Raw genomic sequence first — 21,991 nt, 5'->3', positions numbered from 1 at the left:
GAAAGATATACGATCACACTGAGGTTTTTCAAATTTGTATTCTTTCCTTCATCCGTATTGCAAACCTACGCTGAGAGTGAAAATACCGTAAAAGAGCCTCCTTGATGTAAAATCTACTAATATAGTGTTATTATGATTGCCAATGCTACATTTTCTGATTATTGCAACATTCAATCTCTTTGCTGACAATGAGTTGACTACATTTTTTCTAAGTCGAATAAGGCCTTAACGTCAACTCATTGGTGAAGTAACAATAAATTATATTGCGGTAATGACAAAAAAATATAGCACAAGTGATCATTATGCAAAAAATAGTGAAAAGCACCAGACTTTGTCGTACCATTTACAAAACTCGTTTTCATTTAGTACCCAGCTTTATATTTTCCGTTTATAGTAAAAACTAAAATAGCGTTAAGGACTGTGATACAATATTGGCAACGACAAATTTTGTACAGCTACTCCAATTTGGAAAATCAAAATAGATCTTCTGACAAACTCCATATGTATTATTCAATTGCCAAACAAATAGGATACGCATCTTGTAGGCATAACTTACGTGCACACTGCAGGGAAAATTTGTTCAAAATGGATCAGTCGTAGATTGACCTGATCAGTCGAAGTGTTAATTGGTTGCAAAACAGTCGAATTCAATGTAAAACTAGAGGATCCGCTCTGCTGTATACTGATTCCGTTGACACGAACAAATTTCGTATCTGTCCGCCATGCGGAGAGACAAATGCATGCCCAGATGCAGGGCTGCTGCATTGCAGTCTGCAACGAGTATGAGAGCCGGCTAGCGAATGTTTTCCATGTTTATTCAGCCGAACGAGTTTAGTTAGCGGTCATCCCATCCCATCGTCAGTCAATAGGTGAGCGAGCTGAGTTCGCCGGCTTGATTAAAACGAATGTGTAGCTAGCTGCGCGATTATACGTTAAAACTACCAACGCGAAGCTCTCGGTGTAGAAAAAGCGCATATATTAATAATGGGATTGGAAGGAACGAAACGAGAACTCACGATAAAGAGAAACCGATTCCAAATCCTTCGAGATGTTCTTCGAACGTTTTAATGATGCCTATCACGCAGGTCGACGTGATTGGGTAAATTCTGTAAGTTCAACTTTCATGCTTCTTCGAAATTAGCTTCCATATCTACGCAGACTTAAAGGATTCGATCTTAAAATCCCCGGGGCGTAAAACGTGGGACGTAGCCAAACCGACCGATTAGAGTTAACCCTTTCAATCACAGTGGGATGCTCAGCGTTCCACCTCAAAAATTTCCATGTCCTAACAATATCACAGTTTATTTACAACTTGAAATATGAAAGTAACGAGTTTCTGCCGGAATCACAGAGTTTTGATAGTTTTTTTTGATGTTACATCTGCCATGTTGGATCAGTCACTTTGGATTTAGGTATTATGAAATACTAATTTCAGATCCGTGATCAGTGCCCCCAAAAATCGCCAAGTAATAAAATTGAGGCCAAAATGTTGAGTGAAAAAATGTGTGACTTTAAGGGATAAGCGCTAATCTTGCACCCCTGTTTTCTAGATCCGTATTCTGATCGATAGTGGTGAAATAAGACGACAGAGTTATACGGAAATATTGTAAATACTGTTCGACAGAAATTACATTACAATTGATTTCACTGTTTTTACTCTTTTATTCACTCTAAGCTGGCTGTTCATTTTTCCCCATAAGTATTTGTTTGTTGTTTATTTACGGTTAATTATACTGAGTTTTCAGCATGTTTACATATTTTCAAGTTTTGCACTATGGAACAGCCTCGAAAGCTTTTAGTATCATTGTCAAAATAGAATCACAAGTCACTTCAACATTTCTACAGAATGATGATGCATCACGATATGTTCAGTCGAAGTTATTGTTTTATCGCCTTTGTGATGTTATTGCTATGATTTCTAGGGTGTTGCAAAAAACCGACAATTTTTTTTTTTCAGAGTCTCGTGTGACAAAATGTTACGTTTTTGATGTTTTAAGAGCCCACCCCAAAGGACAGCTCAAGAAAAAAATTTTAAGAGGTCACTCCACATTTTTTAAAACGTCAGAAACTAACATGTTGTCACACGAGACTAAAAAAGAAATAGTCGGTTTTTTTGCGCCACCTTAATGAACACATATCATACAAATGCATATGCGTTACGATATTTAGACGTCTGCATGACGCATGACAGGGAACCACTATAATATACCTACAAATAAACATAATCGTTCCAAACTTGAATATTTACAAAAAATCCCATGAAAATCGATAAAAGCTACACATACGATCTCGGTAACGATTTCTGGATATTTTCAAACTTAAAGCAGGGTTTTCTCAAGAACGATTTAGCGGAATAGGCTGGAATGGGGAATTTCGTCTTGTTTTGATTCAAAAAATATAAATCGGCAAAACAAAATTGCTTGTGCTCTTTTTCGTCATTTAAACATGCTTCAGACCCACCGTGTTGATGCATTTGACAAGCTAAAAGAACATTTGTGAATGTAACTTGAAGGTACTGATAAGTAAATCCCACCAGAACCCCTACAATTTCTACTCCGAAAAATTGCTGCCCATATAATTACCGTCGCAAATGTAAATAGAACATCTTTTTTTCACATGATGAAAATTGATAGGGTAATATGTGAACAATTTCATATTCACATCCCACTTTATTTTCGATATTCAAATATTCTTGTCAATAGATTCAGAAGAATATGAAGCTAAATGTAATTAGCCTTTGACATTTTCTCACACAAACTTTCTCAACTTGCTGGGTCGTAATTTATCAACCTAAACAGTAGTACAATTAACAGAACGTCATAAAATTCTGGTGAATTAGATTGCTTATTTATTTCTTCCTCTGTAAACTATGACGCTGGAGTTTAGCATAAATGAAATATAACACATTCTTCTACATTACTAACAAAGAGAAAAATAATTTTTTTACGAAAGTTTGCTTTTGTAGAAACCACAGCAATTTTTCCAATTTTACGAAAAATAACTGAATGTTTCATAATTTTATTTTAAATTAGAAACAGACAAACTTTTTCTGAACATCGGAGTGTTTTTAATTCAATAATAATGATTAGTAATAGCATACAAATGAAAAATAATAAAAATCAAGTTCAAAAATGAATATTTTCAGTGATTTTCCTGTTTGTATGGACTTTCTCGTATTAAACCCCAAATGTAATCATCCATCATATTTTCGTATGATAATTGAGATCAATTGGGGTTAATTCTGATGATATTTCCGTATAATAATAACAGTTATTGAGTATTCAAGTTACAAAAATATAAATATGTTCGAAACTTTTTTAGATTCTAATTTTAGATATGATTTTAAATTCACACAGGCAAAGTAAGGTATCCATTGTTTATCTTGATCCCGAATTCGCCGGTTAATGTAGGCTTCATAAGCTTCACAAAGCTTTAAATTTGTTTTCAAGAAAAATTTTTTGCCTCTTACTTTAATAAATCCACCACGCATAAAACAAAATGAATCAACATCTTGTTTACACTGTCTTGACGCCATTTTCGAACTCAGAAAATTTTCTAACTCACAAGAACGGTTGTTACAGCTTGGATAGACAAGTAAACACTCACTAATGTGCCTTACGCGAGTAATATGCAATCTGCTACCGTTTTGATCAAAATACTACCACCTGCTGCTCGTAAAATCAATTAAAGTCTATAAAACTTACCTATCGACGTGAAACAGACAGAAGCAAACTTTAAATGCTGAGAATAGACATTCTGGTGTTTTTCGATGCCTAGCATCAGAATTTATACATTGAAACAGAAACCCAGAGAAAAAAGTTTTTTTGTCGACCTGTGTAATAAAATGAGGCAATAAGAAAAAAACATAACTCTGATAAATTTTTTAAATACTGATAACGAATTTCTGATTTACACAAGCACTTTAGAACACCAGCCGTGTATTCTACAAAACATTACTTTTTGGTTTCTGAAGTAAGAAATATGAAAGTGAATTGAATTTTTTTTCTTCAAATACACAAATAATGGAAATGGTGTTACACCATTCGACTGATTTTTTTTCTCTGTTTTAATACCTAGGTAATCACTTCGTAATATTCTTCTACATGAGATGATTTGTAGTTTTTTGCTGCCACGCTCTACACATAATTTTCACCCGTGATGTATACAATTTTGCATACATACAGCTATAGCGCTGCATGGAATTAAAGTTCCCCTAGCAACCCAGGGATCTTCGGTTTGCACTGGTGTTTGCACTAAGGGTACATAGGAACAAATTTGAATATTTTTCAAAACCGAGGTCAAACAGCTTACGCAATACTCTCCGTATATCACAGATATATGCTCAGCACCCGCCATTGTATTTATCCTTCTACCTGGATCCTTGTTCATATCACGTCTATAATGTGGCGGCGCAGTGGCACAAACTCCGTTCAAATTAGTCAGTCTCTGGACGCTTGCAAGTGCTTCGGGTATTGCATTTCAAATCGAGACTTCGCACAGGAAAAGATCTATTCTGAAAACGTGACGTGTATAAGGCAGAAAAAAAACACAGAATCATCAGATCATATTTTGTTCTTCATATTGAAAAACGTAATTGCAGGTGTTGCAAGAAATTTATAAATACATCAAGATATGTCTGGAGGATAGGTGACATATCATATTGTTGTAGTTTTCAATCTGCCGTATTTGCTTCAATTATTGTTTAATCGAGAAACGAAGAAATATGACATTATTTTTTTTTTATTTCTCTGCATAATATGCATTTATAAAATTTTCTCATGCGAAGACTCAATTATACATCGATTCCGTTTCCACTCGTTTCCCGTACTTCCATTCCTGTGCCGAGATCGTATAAACTTTTCCAGCAAACAACGCGGTACATGGAAATGATTTTACAATACAATCTTGCCGCAGGCTTTGAAACTATCGGGAAAAAATTCAATATGAGCGAAATGTTTTGTTTTCCATTCCTCAGCTTGATTTTTTATCTGTTTCACGTTTTTGTGCCTATCTTTCCATTCTACTGTGCAATTTGTATATTTATCTCAGATAGAAAAATGCACAGTTTCCGTTTGTTTGAGTTTTACTTGCGCGAAAAACACGTAAAACAATTGTTAATCGAGTAGATATGTGACTCTAGAATTCACTAATTTTTTATGAGACGATTATTATTTTGTATATTCCGCTCTTAATGGAATATGAATAAATATAGGCAGATTTAAATAGATACGGCTAAGAATTATCTTTACACCCAGAAAAAATGTTCATTCGTATTAATTTTATGTCCCAAAAAGTAAAAAATATCAGTACGTAGACTTGTATTTATCTCTTTACAATCAATTCATTTGAATTCTGTTATTTACGGTTGACAAATGTTTAGGAGCAGGAAATAGTGACATCGAATAAATATTTTATTTATGGCGAATGAATATTATTTTTAGTCGAAATAATATTGTACTTGAATGGTCTAAATGTATCATTACTTATAGGGAGTGGTTATTTTTCATTCATTCTGTTTGTAAAGTAATATTATCTAATTCGCTAATAGTTTGCTGGATCACAAGTTATCAATAACGTCCATTTAATCAGTCACGGAATAAATTTATTGCCTTACTGATTTTCCCCAATACAATACGAAGAATTTACGCTAGGTTACCGAATTTTTTCCCGTACAATATTTCGAAAATCAATTCATAATATGGATGCAATAATAATCGTAGTTCAAACTCTCGTTCAAATTTTAATTTCGTGAACATGTCAAACCCTGTCAACACTCACGAACACCGTTCCGAAATATTCGCTCTTTACGTACTTCACACATCACCTCTACGATCCCGGATAAATAATGCTTCGAGTCACCATCATGAGAATTCTCATTATCATTGTGTACTGAACGTAATATTATTCATCCGGATTGAATTTTTACCAGAAGTCACGGCGTACAATTAAACTCACCAGCTTATCTCGCCCTCGGACGATTATTAACGGCGAATATTTGATGGCGCAGGTTGTTTTCTTAACTTCCATTTAAAACCAGCGAACTTCGAACGACGAACTTGAGCGTATGACGGTCCGCGGACTACTGCCTCCCGCGGAGCTTGCAAGCTTTCTTCTACCCCACGTGGTCAGAGGGCAGGTGCAGCGCTTCTCTCGGCAATTTTCCGAACTTAGCAAACGAATTGATATTCATATTCGGGGTATGATGTACAGGGTGTATATGTTAACTCTGTACATACTTATAGGTTGTGTAGGGGATACCTAGACCAGCATTTCGAGGTATGATACCCATGCCCCGACACTCATCCTAGCGGCTGTGGAGGGCTTTGAAGGATATGGTACCGCGAGCCTGATCATAGTGTAATGAATCAGACGTGATCTGAACATTCGACCAAACATTTTATTCAGCCATTGACAACACTACAAGGTTCTGGTATGAAATTAACAAAACGATAATCAACAATTTGAACAACTGCTGTAATAGATCCGAAGTCGTGAATTTGTATCCCGAATTACTACGAATGTTTTGTTATTTTCCTCATTGTTTATAGTTTTTTTTAAAGAATTGACGTTTTGTTACTTTCATAAGAGAAAGTGCAGATCACATCTGATTCATTAGACTACGATCAAGGGCGCGGTACCATGTCCTTCAAAGCTCTCCAAATCCGTTAGGATGAATTCCCGACCAAGGGTTTCATACCTCAAAATTCTCGCCCAGGTAGCCGCTACACACCCTATAAGTATGTACAGAGTTAACATATACGCCCTGTCTATTGGGGTGGTCCTTCACAAGGATATTTTTGAATTTCAACCTGCTCACCCTAGATCGCTTGAAAAAAAATTACTACTATCACTGGCGATGAAAAATTATACATCAGCAATCTAAAGAGTACTTCCATAGTAGTAGGGAAATGAAGAAAAAATCATAAGTTCGTACCTTGATACTCCCGAAGCAATTCCAAACTTGGCAAGGAAATTCTTCGAATATTGGAGATGAACAAAATATTAGAAATAACTTTCAATTACAAATGAACTTATTGTTAGTTACTCATAAGCCATTTTATTTGAAAATCGACAATGAAACAAAACAACTTAGTTGTAATTCAGCCTAAGTCATCAAGTCACACAGACACTGTAGTAACTTCTCTTGCAATTTACGTTGCTCTTTTGCAATCACTGAATTCTTATCCATATTCAATCCAATCTAGTCATTCGAGCTGTTAGATAAAATTTTTGCTGCTGCTGGAATGCTTAGATTGGATCAAATACGGATAAATATTCAGGAATTGCGATAGAGAATGTAAATTGCAAAAGAAGTTACTATCGTGTGTAGTTTGATGACTAAAACCTAAAGTACAACTGGTGCGTTATTTCGTTGTCGATTTGTGAATGAAATGGATTATGAGTTACTCAGTTGATTTGCAATCGAAAGTTATTCGTCATTTTTTTTTTACTCCAATATTCGAAGACTTCTTCTGCCAAGTTTCGAATTGTTTTGGGAGCATCAACGTACGAAGCTGTGATATTTTCTTCATTTCCCGGCTACAATGGAAATACTGTTCAAATGGCTCGTGTAATATTTCATTTTTCACAGCAGTTTTTCATCATTAGTGATAATTAGTCGATCCCCCTGAAACTCGAAAGCAAGAATGAATTTATGCCACAGGCTCCTTTTTTAGTTGCGCTAGTACAATGAAATTTTCAATTAATATTTTCTTATTTGTTTGAAACTGATCTGAGCGTAAACCGGTTAAAATTGATAAATGACCTTTTTAAGAACCATGCTAATGGTATACGATTTGAGGTGCTTCGCCCGAAAGTAGCTTTTTTCTGCTCCCACCTGATTTTTTTTTCATAAACAGTCAGAAAAAAACCTCGCGAAAGAATATGCCTGAAGTAAAATTTTGAGCCCTTGTTCTTCGAACTCGAAAATTTTCCATTGAATGGCACGTGTGAGGAGTCATTTTTTCGAATGTTACCACACAATGACATTGAATGATACGAACTTGATCCTGGCAGCATCTTATGAAGAATTAACAAATTAGCTCTAAAAGTATCCATGAAGCGGAACTCATACAGCTCAATAGTTTTAAAAGCTATAAAACTTGACTTGACAACTGTAACGAATTTAATAAATTGAAGTGTAAGGTTAAAATTATAAAGTATACTGTCTCAAATTAATAATGAAATAAAATAAACATATGAAAAGAAATGGATATATATATGAATAAAAATACAAATAAAGATAAATAAAAGTATAAATAAATATAAATAAAAGTATAAAGAAGGATAAATAAAAATATAAATAAGTATAAATAAAAAGACAGCAATACAAAATTAATAATAAATAATTAAAAAGAACGATAAAATTCTGAATAAAAATCCCTTTTTGGTGATAACTTATCTTTTTTGATTTGATCTGGGCGTTATTGTTTGGCGATCGTCGTATAGTCGGTCTTTGATCCTTTGTTTAAAAATATATGTATATATATAGCCCAACAGGGTCGTCGAAAGGAATAAATAACGTAAATAATTATTAAAATCACAGCAAAATGAATGTAAAGAAATTTGCTTGGCCAAGCCTACATATATTGTCTTGCTTCTGTCACGTTTGCGGACCGACTGTCCGATAGCGCAAATCCCAACGCCTCGCCAGTGCCGCACATATACACCTCAAAACAGCGATACATATGTGTATATACATACAGGTTCTTACACAACGATGAAAAATTTTTAAAATTGGAGACAATTTAGCTCTCTATAGAGAGCTATCGATGCTTCAAGTAAATGTTATCAAAATGTGGCTAAGTTTCGGCAATTTATAAAAATGACACATTCTCGATGTTATTCAAGTGGGAAAACTTCGAGTTTCAAGGCCACAGTCTTCGATATTTGGATTTAATATCTAATCCTTTCGCGAGGTTTTTTTTCCTATCAAGTTCCTTAGGTTGAAGTCAAAAAGTGTTGCTTTCAGACGAAACACTCCCATTCACATATGTCTACAAATCGAACCGTGCGAGAGGACGCGACTATTATCTGTGATATCCGTGCAGCCGCGATATAGATAAAAGAAATTGTTTACTGAACATTTTTGACGTCTGAATATGTACCTGCAGCAGTTTACGTGCAGGAAATAACCGTAGGCTATATACACATTGTAGTGGCAAGATTGAAACGATTTGTGAAAAGTCTTCAATTTTGTTTATCAGCGCACCGAAAAGACATTCTAGTTGTGGTTACTATACAGTCCTTTCATCGTTACCGAAAAACATGGTTCTGGGTACAAAGTGAGTTTTGCATCTGCAACTAGAAAATCTAACACGTCTGACGACGTATAATATAATTTTGGATATATGGTCACTTGCACTGTATTTTCTTATTACCATTATTTCTGTAATTTCATGTTAGTGCGACAATAAATGTTTATGAGTTATTATTCAACCAAAAAAAATACATTGAACAAACTCACTAACCATTGTGCTAACTAACAAATGCAGTATTGACAAAATGATCACACTAAATAGTTCCTAGCACCACATTTTCTTACTATTCCATCAAAATTTGAACCGCCATATGAAACGAAACCTATTTACTCGAGCTTTCTAGTTACTTTGAAAAATGGAATTATTCTCAGTATGGGGTGCATTGAACGACCCTCACGAAAATAGATGGTGAAGATGCGTATATTTCCATTAAGGGGGTATATGAAGATGGTTCGAATTTTGGTCGTCGGAATTTCTTCGCGCTCATCCCCCAAAAAGTAATCAACATATGTAGGAAAAAAAATTGGCCAGAACCACGAATTTGTCCGGTAACTCTAACACGCTGCGCCAAGCAGTCGAATTTTCATATGGAAAAATGCATGGACTTGAAATTTTTTTGAGTAAACTGTTCATTACTCTCAACGTTACGCTCCTATGTCAAGAACGGTCATTCAGTTGTTACACCTCTGGCCCTAAAAAGTGTCCAAAGCATTCCATTATTTTCAATAAATAGTATTTTTTATACTTTCTCCCAGTTTCATTTTGTACAAATTATTTAGAACGTTTTTTCCAGAAAATCTTACAAGCAAATCTTGTTAGCTTGAAGTATAAATTTTTGAAGGTTACTCAAGAATTTTGTATGTTTTGGAGTACGTACTAAAAATTGGATGTCTTAGACCGACGTTTGTATATTGTTGGATTTTGTGCATGATCAGTGAATCAAAGTAAATAGATTGTCCGTTGAAGGATGGTTAAGTTTGGTTTTTATATAATTATCTTTTATTTTAGTACAGAAGGTTTTATTTGAGCGTTGACTTTCAACAAATCATACATTTACATTGTCGATTACGTGCGTGCTTAACGCTTGCCTTCGAGCTGTACAACGTACGAAGAAGAAGAAGACGATAACCAAAAAAGATAACTCGCGACAGGTGTCACGGTGTACGGGAAGAGAAAGATTTGCTGTCTCTCTTTAAAAATAAAGATTATCGATTGTCGACATCTAGCTTCGGCAGTGCGCGCGCTAGATGCCTACACGTACACCTTTGACTTATTACTTTATCGAATCATTGGAGTCAAATTATTGCATTAAAATGGCTATAACTTAACACGCCTCTTAGCCGTTTAATTACTTGAATCATGCTACATTTCATGCAATATATTTGTTGTTTTTTTGTTTTCAACTTAATAACTAAATACTATAAATGAACTTCAATCTACGACGATTTTCCAAAAAGCTATTTTTATTCAAAGCTTTGTTAAAAACATTCGCTATATTATTTTCTGAATCAACTTTCACTATTTCGATTGTCTTGTTTTGATGATGCTCATTCACGTAATGAAGCTGAATTGCGATGTGTTTGAGTTTTTGGTGAAATTTCCAAACTTTGCGGTAGCTACACCTCCGCTACTGTCCTTGTGATTTTTGATTAGTGAATTTACTTTTAAATCGAAAATTACATCCCATATATTTCACAGAAATAAAATTTCCGTGACTGCTTCTGACAACGCTATATGCTCGACAAATGTGGAGCATTTTGTAAGATTTTGTTGTTTAGATTTCCAAAAAATTACATTACCATTTAATCAAATTGCGTATCCACTCTTTGAATTTCTGTCTATATTGTCACCCTTTGGTTTCTAATAAGTATTTTGAATTTCGCATCGCGTACTTGTAATGGGTTTTATCATAGCAGTTTTCATATCGACTTAGGTAATTGACGTTATACGCGATATCGGGTCTGGTGCCTGAACTTATGTACAGCAATCAACCCATAAAATTTCTGTATTTTATTGATTCATCTATTTAGCTTGTTTGATCGATTTTTAAGTTTATCTCCATTGGAGTTTCATATAGTTTAGAAGGTAAGGATTCAACGTATTTAGACTGGCTTAAATTCATGTTGTTTTTATTTTTATTGTATTCAATCTCAATACCTATATAACTTTTGATCCCGTCCAGATCTTTCATTGTGAATCTTTTCGTTAGATTTTCCTTAATTAGACCAATTTTCAATTAGTCTCCACAATGACTTATTATTTCATCGAATCATTGGAGTCAAATTACTGTGATAAAGCGGCTGTAGCTGAATAAGTATTAATACAGTGCAACCTCTGAATAGAGCCGCTCACAGGCTGTGAGGGGAATATATTTCTTAGAATCTCGGTTCCTCACACTCTGACTACACACGCTCCTTCTCGAGAATCAGTTCTCGACCCGTCCATAGTACCATGTGAAAGGGTGTAACTTTCGTACCTTTGACATCCGTTTACGTATATACTACTGAATCACTGGAGTAAGGATGTATGTATTTCACCAGCGGCATTGTCGACAGAAGTAATAGTGAGAGGTTGTACTGTAATACCGCTTGATATTTTTTTCACCATCAGTTGACATGATTATGAACTAAAATAATCAATGAGATGCGTAAAAATTAAACTGTGTCAAAGAAATCTAATTGTCGAACTTGGAGCTGCTCAGTCAATATGTCATAGAAGAGCCGAAGTGGGAGCGATTTCAAAAGGTTTTATTGAAATCGGTTCATTTTTAGGGTTCGTAGAACTTCAGGATGTGTATTTTTGAACGACAACTGACATTTTCAGACATAGATTTTTTGATTCAATGTACCACTTTATATGACATTCTATTCTTGAAGTTCAGTGAAATCTATAATATTGAATAGTTCAAAGCTGTTAAGAAGATAGTATCTAGGTAAAAACATTTGAAATGTAAAAAAATCCGCCAAGTTACCCAAACCAAATCACAATGAAAATTCAACAACAACTTAGATATGGCCAGTCTCTGTCGTGAGATCAGGAAAGAACCGCAAGCCCTACGATCTCTCAGCAAGTATAGGTATACTTCGTCAAGTCGGACCTCGCTGTTTCGTGTGATGATATCGAAACATCATTCCAAGCGCTACGTACTTGGCGGGCACAATCGCTTGATATTTTTTGTATCGAAACGGTCCTACTTGTTCGTGAAGTGGGTGATCCCGTCCAATAATTCCGTCTCCAAGACTATCTATTACCATCAACAAATGGACTGATTTTTTTTTTTTTTTTCAATTGTGCATCGGAATAACTGGTTGATAACAGATTGTTTGATATTACTAACGTATCGGATTTGTTAATTTTTTTTTACCACTTCCAGTTTAATTGCATATTTTATAAAATTGAGGATTTCATGCGATTGAGTGTATTGATCAGTTAGCTTTGAACAGTATCATTATCGTACATTTTCAATTTTGACTGCACATGTGCGTTTCATTCATTTATTTAAAAGCATTTGTTGTTGATTGCAGTCCGAAAATCGTTGCGTGCGAGTGTACGTACGCGCTGGCGTGCAGGCGCCTGCACCCCAGCACTCCCGTACACTCGCACGCAACTATTTTAGAAAAGTGCATAGTTATTGTAACGAAGTTATATTCTCACTCCTTATACATCTTCGCACGGCTGGTGTCGATATAACGTTCAATCGTCAAATGTTTAATCATTTGTCTACAAATAAATAAGGTCACCGCGTCATGGCGTCAGCGAATATAATTATAATAATAGTCAATCTCTAGACTCTAACAGAAGCTCTTCGATTCCAAATATATCCGCTTCTTTCACACATATTCTTTGCTGTGAGATTTCTTCGACTCGACGTGTACTCATTACGCACAGAAAACCCATTAATTCCTTTCGACGCAGTTCTTAGATTGCTTTTTATCGTGTTATTATAAGCATCTTCGAACATGGCTAGTGAAAATTAATTTTTTTTTAGCTAGCAAGCAAGAATAAGATATTGGCAGGTAAATTGTACATATCGAAGCTTTGGTCGCTTGTGCCACGTAATGTATTTAAGTAAACTGTTTCCATATAGCATCGAGACGCATCGAGTTTTTATCATGTACAATTTATATTCTCACGTAATTATTCCGCGAATCAATGCGATGGATTAAATTCCATGATCACTCTGTCGCCATATCATTCATAATTGATTTTCAACAAAAATATGCCCGCCAAGTACGTAGCGCTTGGAATGATGTTTCGATATCATCACACGAAACAGCGAGGTCCGACTTGACGAAGTATACCTATACTTGCTGAGAGATCGTAGGGCTTGCGGTTCTTTGCTGATCTCACGTCAGAGACTGGCCATATCTAAGTTGTTCTTGAATTTTTATTGTGATTTGGTTTGGGTAACTTGGCGGATTTTTTTACATTTCAAATGTTTTTGCCTAGATTTCATGACTTTTTGTAAGTATGCGGCAATGATACTGCTGTACCATACTAACCAATGAACTAATGATAAGCGAATCACAACTCTTATACCTGTTGTGATATGTAGCATTCGTAGTTGATAACTGTACGACTTATCCGTCATGAGAAACCAAAATAGTAATGCGGCTGATCCAATTTGCGCATGAGCAAGTAAATAATAATAATAACCACCACCAATACCCGGTAAGATATGTCCCCAAAAAGTCTTCCGGAGCCTTGTACGAGGCAAGCGAGCGAATTGTTCAGTGACCACCATTATGCGTTTGCAGTCCGTTCGAAGATGTTTAATAAAAACACCCGTATCCGCACTAGGAACAACGGAAATTACAGGAATCCTTGCCTAGCTGTTGACAGACCGAGTACTCAACCTCAACTCGCCGACTCAGCACCCGAACGACATAATCTGAGACAATATACGTCTAGCTCGATTTTCTAATAAGTAGTGAATACACTGCGAAGTGAAAACGATAGATGACAATTTTTTTTTTGTAATTTCATGTTTTCAATCGCCTAGCACACCAAGTATAGCTAAAATTTGTCAGTCTCAGTACATGATTCTATTTTATACAGTTTTAAATTTCAAACACTAATTTACCAATTAACAATACATGTCGCTGCAGCATAGGTTTTTTCATAGATGTACAATTAGAAATTAATTTATGCTCTGATAAAACAACAACAAATCGTAGTCAAGGTTGTCATCTTTCTGTTAGAACACTACGGTGCATCGTCATGATAGTGTGTGTCTAAAGTACAACACCACAAGTGTTAAAATAACTTTACAAGTAACACAGTACCTAATACATATTTAACCAGATACTTCGGTGAACCGAGAATTTAATGTATGTGTAAAGTACTATAACAATGAGTACTGTCCGTATTATGTGTATAATCTATTGGGTGTGTTACTTCGCAAGTATTGCAGGACCTAATTCAACCGATTGGAGAAGTCTCATAAAGTTTAGAAGATTTCATACCACTCTCAGTGATTTCAGCATTTTCAAATTGATTCTAGCTTTGATTATACTTATTTTAAATAGTTTCACGGGTTTACAAATATCAGCTATTTCAAATGCTTTTAACAACTTCCTGCGATTTGATGTAAAATGATTACATAGGTAGCTGAACAACTATCAAGATTTCATATGTTTCAAATGATTTTGGAACGATTTTTCAAGTTTGTCGGTGATGTAGAACATTTAGAACAATTTTATTTCAAATACAAAAACCACCGGTAGATTCTGAATATGACAAGGTTTTATATATTTAAAACAATTCGAACAATTCTGTGAGAATCTTTATGATTTAAATCTCTCAACAGTTTATTTTATATTCGTTCAGCTACGAGATAAATCCTACTACTTGTGCCTTTGATTTGCCAGTGTATCAACTATGACGATGAAGTTAGTGACGTTACTGTAACAATGAATGTTTAAGAAAACTTGCCAGTTTGCATCACAGAAATGTCTGAGACTTAGGGAACCATTATTAACAAAATAAACTTTAATTTTGACAAGCTAACTCTACAAAAGTAGTTTTCAAATTGTCTAATAATGATGATTTTTTACTCTGAGATTTTGCTACACTTTAACTTTACTATCTTCAGCCTGATTATCAAATTGTGTGTAGTACTTTCTAACACAACACTTGTACTTCAAATGAAGCTGAAGGTAGCAGCTGAAGTTGGCAGTCAAATGTGTTCAACTTTCTGAAAAAAGAATGATGCAGTTCAGTTTTATCCTCATAATTCTAAAATAGTGTTGAGGATTCAAGTTATATCACAAAATTTTGATTTTAGGACTTCACTACCTTATTGGAATAAACCTCAAAACGTTTCGCTGCTAATTTTGGCTGCTAGCTGCAGCGGCGTGTACCTCGACAGTCGAAGTAGATACACACACTTGAAAGATATGATTATACAAGAGTTCCTATCCGCACAGAAATTCAGAAGTTCTTAGTGGGGCATTCACCATATTTCATGGGTGTTCAACTCTTTTATTCAAAGCATCCAGTTAGTTCACATCCTAATTTTCACTGTCGTTGACACGGAGCACAATTTCTGTCACAAACGTGTTAATAAGAATAATGGAAGTATCTGTAAAAAACAAAAACAACAACAATTACATACAAATCGAAAAACATTCAATTCGTCAAGCATTTGTACTACTATTGTTCATAAAGTCTATAGTTCGTTTCATATGGTAACAGGTGATTTATTAGTTATAGTATTGTGGTTAGTGCATACCGCTTGTTGCTGGAAAGTCAATGGTGCTGATGGATAGGTAGATGGAGTAAGTGATAGGCAAGTCAATGAAAGATGGTTCAAGACAATGAGTGACATATAGAGTGCCAAATTCTAAGTCGCTGCCCTTTTGTGTTGAGACGTAGTTATGCCGCAGCACAATGTTAGTGAGTTTAACAGATCAACGGTCGGATAAGAATGGGCCAGGTGACTGTGAAACATAAATCGAAAAACAATCAGGATTTTATTATCGGAGGTGCAAAGTCAAGATTTTTCTCAAACATGCATCGTTAAAGCAACGTTAATAACTTCATCCTCATCTTATTATTGTGTTTGGCGATATCATATGAGATTAGGTGATTTGGTTAATATGAAAATGTATAGGATACCGTTGATCTAAGTATTGACAGATGTCTATTAGTCTTCTTGATGAGTAGTTAGTGATGCTGAACAACAGACAAGTGAAGTATACGCTTAGTAGTCTGATGGCAATCGGATTGTTCCGATAAGATATGTAGAGTATTCAATTTCGCACAGCTGTGGGTTACCCTCTCTTTGGAATGTCGGCTTGCCGAAGTGTAACATTTAAAGGTTCCAATGTATGTGTAACAGGATAGGAATGGTCCAAATGACTGTGAAATAAACAAAAGAACAATCAAGCAAAGAAAAGGTTCCATTTTATCACTGATAAGTACTACACCGTGCCACAATGAATTAAAGAAAAGTATTCAACAAATACATAGAAAACATGAAAATTAATAAACGAATAGGTTGTGCATTTGGTAGAGATGAAGAGGTTGAGGCTAAGCTGTTCATACATTAAATTTTCTGTGTATAAATATAATCCAATGAGAATTAACAAAGTAACACACCGTCCGATATGAATAAGCATCGTGAGCATTCTTCCAATAGCTTTAGTTAGCATCGTGCTATCTGATTAATGACGAGACAATAACCTTCTTCTTGGCATTTGCTTAATAGCCATGTATGCACGTCACAAATGTGGCTGATCATATTCTGTTTGTTATTCAGGCTGTTTGTTGAATTTGTATCCGATTGCAGAATATCTCATCTTTTCTTTGGTTGGATTCTGAATTTGCACCTACCTCGGACGATCCGTTCCGTAAAATCACAAGAGCCTGTAGTGCCCCTAATAATTGACCTTTAGAAGGCTGGACTGGCTCTTTCAGAAGTCAGTAGATAACTCGGAAACTCCACGAGATGTGTCAACTATTTATATATACACAAATCATACCTCTAAAAAATATCGAATTTCAAGGGAAAAATGCCAGCCCTCTGAAAGTTAATGATAACAATCTGCTTGAAACCACAGTTCGTCATTCTGTTTCCCTCAAAGAGAATTCTCTTTGGTTTCCCTCTTACGACACGCGATCACCGATTCACTCACTCACTTATTTCATGACACCATAAGCATAACCGATTTTCACGAACTTTGCAAATTGATTCTAAGATTCGATAACATAAATAAACAAGTAACAAGTTATCATAAACATTTCACGCTACAGCGTGACAGCGGCATGAGGCGGTCATTTTGGTTAAGCGCGGGCAGCGCCATCTGGCTGTTGCATTACTAATTATTAACTGCCTTACCCAGCGGCCATTATGTTTTATTTATCTTTTATCGACCCACTTCGCAACTTTATAATATTATACCGGCCGAATACGGATTCAGATCTATACCAAAATCAATAGGGGGCGAGATTTCGATGCCAAAATTCTGTGTTTAAAACTTAGAGTCGATTCATACACGCGTTCGGGCGGAATCGTGTCTACAAGGCGCTCTGGCGTGGAGAAGAAGAAGAAGAAAAATAATTATCATTTTCATCATCTTTGACGGCTAATATTGTGGAAACCACTTGACAGATGTCGATCGGACTTTTACACTGAGGTTATATCGGCCTGGAGTACCAGCCGTGTAAGTCTCATTTAAAAATATTCACGCGTTCCTGAGATATAACGATATGCTTATACACAGGAAGATAGGGAAGTAGTTAGGCCGGGTAAATAATTCTCGGCTAGCTTTCGCCTTAAGTATATATATATATACATATAACTTGGCGGCGATTCGCTGCCGCGAATCTAGATAATATAGTCTCACATCTCAATGACTTTTTTTGATAATTTTCTTTCAGAGTAAAATTTATCTAATAATTTCAAAGTTCTTGCATATAAATTCCTTACACATAAACAATTCTTTCTGTTTTATCAAATACCATTGATTACGGTCCGAATATCGATGCGTAAAAGTGTACGTACGTGCTGGCACTTCAGTCCTTCCATAAACTCTGACGCATCGATATTCGGTAAATGCATATTTCTTAGAAGTGAATTCAGACAAAGTAACTAAAAATCAAAACATTTTGTAGCAAACATGTAAGCACAAGAAATTAGATAGGTCAATTGTACAAGAACTTTTGTTGCTTGTGCCATGTAAAGTACTCACTTTAAAAAATTTTGTGTAAAATTTAGACCAATCACCATAGAAATGAGATAAAATGTGATTATAGGTGTGAGGAAGTAATTAGCGCGATGAAGCGTCATCTTTCATGTCAACCGCACCAAGTTTTTTTTTTTTAATCAGTACCATTTGTATACAATCAAATGGAGATTTTCATTATTTTTTTTCTGCAGTTAAAACCATTTTGAGAAGTGCAATAACAAGTTGCAGAACTACATTTACTCGATTATTAAATTTCTTTGAGAAATTCTAAATATTTTTCACCACACGATGATTTTTCTTCTTCTTGAATCAACAGAATGCAACCGTAGATGAAATTCTAATTTATCTTATATGCGTTCATTTATTCGCACACCATAATATAATATAATACATTTATGCAAAACTGTTTTGATAACATTAGTTTATTGTAACATTCACCCAGTTTTTGATTATAAATTCATTTTCTAATTTCTTTGCCAACAGAGTATGTAGATTGCATTGTTGTTTCATTTGCAGTTTGAAGTAGATATTTCATCTCCATTATTAATGTTATTATCTCTTCGTATGGATCATGCTCCGGTCAATGACTCCTTGCTTTATATGTTAGCCCATACGTATAGTTGGGCGGTGATTCCAGTTCATACGTTGAGCAATTTTACTGTAGTTCAAGTTTTGCATATTGTTTCTCCTAAACTTTCCTGAAGCAGATATAATCGTATTCAATCTTGGAGTTTTCGGCGTTATTCGTCTTGAATATCTATTTTCAAGTTGAACCATGCATATTAAAGATTTCTTGTATCGAGTAACATATTTGACATAACATTGAAACTGTTAGTATTAGGTTAAACAATAGATTGATCTAAATAATAACAATTAGTCAACATATTACAATGACAAGGAATTACATGTAATGTTGAATTGGCAGATGCAAGTCGTGTGGTTTGAAGCAATTAGTCAATGACATATTTATCGTAGCGTGCGTCATTTCAATAATCTAGCGGATAGCATATTTCACAAAGTATCAACTGATTTTATAAAATTTTCAATTGTTTTAACATTTTCAAATTGATTTTACAACATTTCGGCATATTTATTTTAGAAAATTTTACTAGATTACTAATAATATCAAAAAATTTCAAATGCGTCTACGATAGATTTGATGTGAAACAGTTGCACAAGTAGTTGAATGATTTATCATAATTTCATAGGTTTCAAATGGTTTTAAATGTTGCCGAGATTTCAAACGGTTTTACAAGTTTAGAAATGATTTAAAACATTTCAAAAAATGTCAATCTAAGTATAGAAGATATTAGTGAATTTTGAATGATTCAAGAAGATTTTATAGATTTAAAACGATTTAAAAGATTCTATGAGATTTATAACGATTTGAAGCATTTGACAGTTTATTTATTTGGCTTACTCGTATGGTAAAAGCTGCTACTTTTAATTTCCTTGTTTAGCATAGTCGAGTTTCATCTTGCAATGCAACACTGGTGCCTCGACAGTTCGAACGGATAGGTAAAGGGTCTAGCCGGATAAGATAGTCAAATCGGCCCCGATATGACCTGGAAAAGTGATTATAACCATCATGTCCGGCATGAAAAATAACGCTGATTCCTAGCTTTTTAGACCCCTAAACCCGTATGGGGCCTTATAAGGCCCATTTTAGTGATTTTTAGTATTTTGACGATATCTCGGTCAATTTTCATGCTAGAAGGATGTTTTTTTGCTTCAAATTGTTGGGTTTTTCAAGCCCTACAACTTGGTTTCATTGAATAAAAATTCGGCGCAAAATTCGAATGTTTATAGCCGTTGGGAAATTTTAAAACCCGATATTTTAAAAACGAAGCCTTACTCATCTCCAAAAAAAAAAATATTCTATGTATTTTTACTCTCAAAATATGTCTGAATTTTTTCAGATTTTTAAAAGTGGTGGAACGAACTCAAAAAAAAATAAAAACCACATTTTTTGGTTTCTTAACCATATTCAAGCTTCTAGGTCTTTCCTGGTAACTAACCTAATACACTAAATGTCATGTCCAACTTTATTTTATACTATGGCCGCAGAGGCGAATTTGTCCGCTATAGCGTGCGCTCGAAAAGTGCATAGTGTATAAGCGCGCGTGCAGCATAGCAGGAGTACAGCGGCCACCCTGCTGGGTACACTATAGACTAGCGCCACCATACGGATTAATATCTCGAATCAGCTGATTTCCTATAACACGGAGTGCGCTCTTCGTTTCTCTAACCTCCATATCTGGCATACGACCGTGCTGGTGACTGACATTCGTCAATCGTATCGTGTAATCACCTTGATTTTTGGCGTCCAAGCACTCTATACGTCACTTTGACGTCAGATGGTTGTTATAGTTGTGGAGTTGTCTTCCTCTTCATCTTATTCGTTTGCAAACGTTTTATTTGAATCTGAAGAAATTCAGCCGATACATTGGAATAATAACTGAATTGAAATGTGTAAACATTGAACTTATGAATGTATTGTATAAGTTCATTGCTTATGAAAGTATTGTATAAGTTCAATGCTTACACATTTCAATTCACTTATTATTCCAACGTATCGGCTGAATTTCTTCAGATTCAAATAAAACGTTTGCAAACGAATAAGATGAAGAGGAAGACAACTCCACAACTATAACAACCATCTGACGTCAAAGTGACGTATAGAGTGCTTGGACGCCAAAAATCAAGGTGATTACACGATACGATTGACGAATGTCAGTCACCAGCACGGTCGTATGCCAGATATGGAGGTTAGAGAAACGAAGAGCGCACTCCGTGTTATAGGAAATCAGCTGATTCGAGATATTAATCCGTATGGTGGCGCTAGTCTATAGTGTACCCAGCAGGGTGGCCGCTGTACTCCTGCTATGCTGCACGCGCGCTTATACACTATGCACTTTTCGAGCGCACGCTATAGCGGACAAATTCGCCTCTGCGGCCATAGTATAAAATAAAGTTGGACATGACATTTAGTGTACTAGGTTAGTTACCAGGAAAGACCTAGAAGCTTGAATATGGTTAAGAAACCAAAAAATGTGGTTTTTATTTTTTTTGAGTTCGTTCCACCACTTTTAAAAATCTGAAAAAATTCAGACATATTTTGAGAGTAAAAATACATAGAATATTTTTTTTTTGGAGATGAGTAAGGCTTCGTTTTTAAAATATCGGGTTTTAAAATTTCCAAACGGCTATAAACATTCGAATTTTGCGCCAAATTTTTATTCAATGAAACCAAGTTGTAGGGCTTGAAAAACCCAACAATTTGGAGAAAAAAAACATCCTTCTAGCATGAAAATTGACCGAGATGTCGTCAAAATACTAAAAATCACTAAGATGGGCCTTATAAGGCCCCGTACGGGTTTAGGGGTCTAAAAAGTTAGGAATCAGCGTTATTTTTCATGCCGGACATGATGGTTATAATCACTTTTCCAGGTCATATGGGGGCCGATTTGACTATCTTATCCGGCTAGACCCTTTGAGAGATTTGATCGCACAAGAGTTTACAAGCTCGCGAAAGAAGTT

General features: G+C 35.2%; 1 protein-coding gene across 1 annotated transcript in view; it reads right to left on the bottom strand.

The window, feature by feature from the left end:
• LOC124405564 (zwei Ig domain protein zig-8-like) overlaps positions 1 to 6,070 on the bottom strand; it is a 230,116-nt gene extending 224,046 nt beyond the window's left edge. The window contains exon 1 of the mRNA XM_046880582.1: positions 5,956 to 6,070. The gene's annotated coding sequence lies outside the window, so the exon portion shown is untranslated. The remainder of the gene's footprint in view (positions 1 to 5,955) is intronic.
• Between the last annotated feature and the right edge of the window lie 15,921 nt (positions 6,071 to 21,991).

This window comes from Diprion similis, chromosome 4, assembly GCF_021155765.1.
Source record: "Diprion similis isolate iyDipSimi1 chromosome 4, iyDipSimi1.1, whole genome shotgun sequence".
In the NCBI taxonomy this organism is placed as follows: Eukaryota; Metazoa; Arthropoda; class Insecta; order Hymenoptera; family Diprionidae; genus Diprion; species Diprion similis.
Note: the sequence above shows the minus strand (reverse complement) of the source record. Positions and strands in the feature narration are given on the sequence as shown.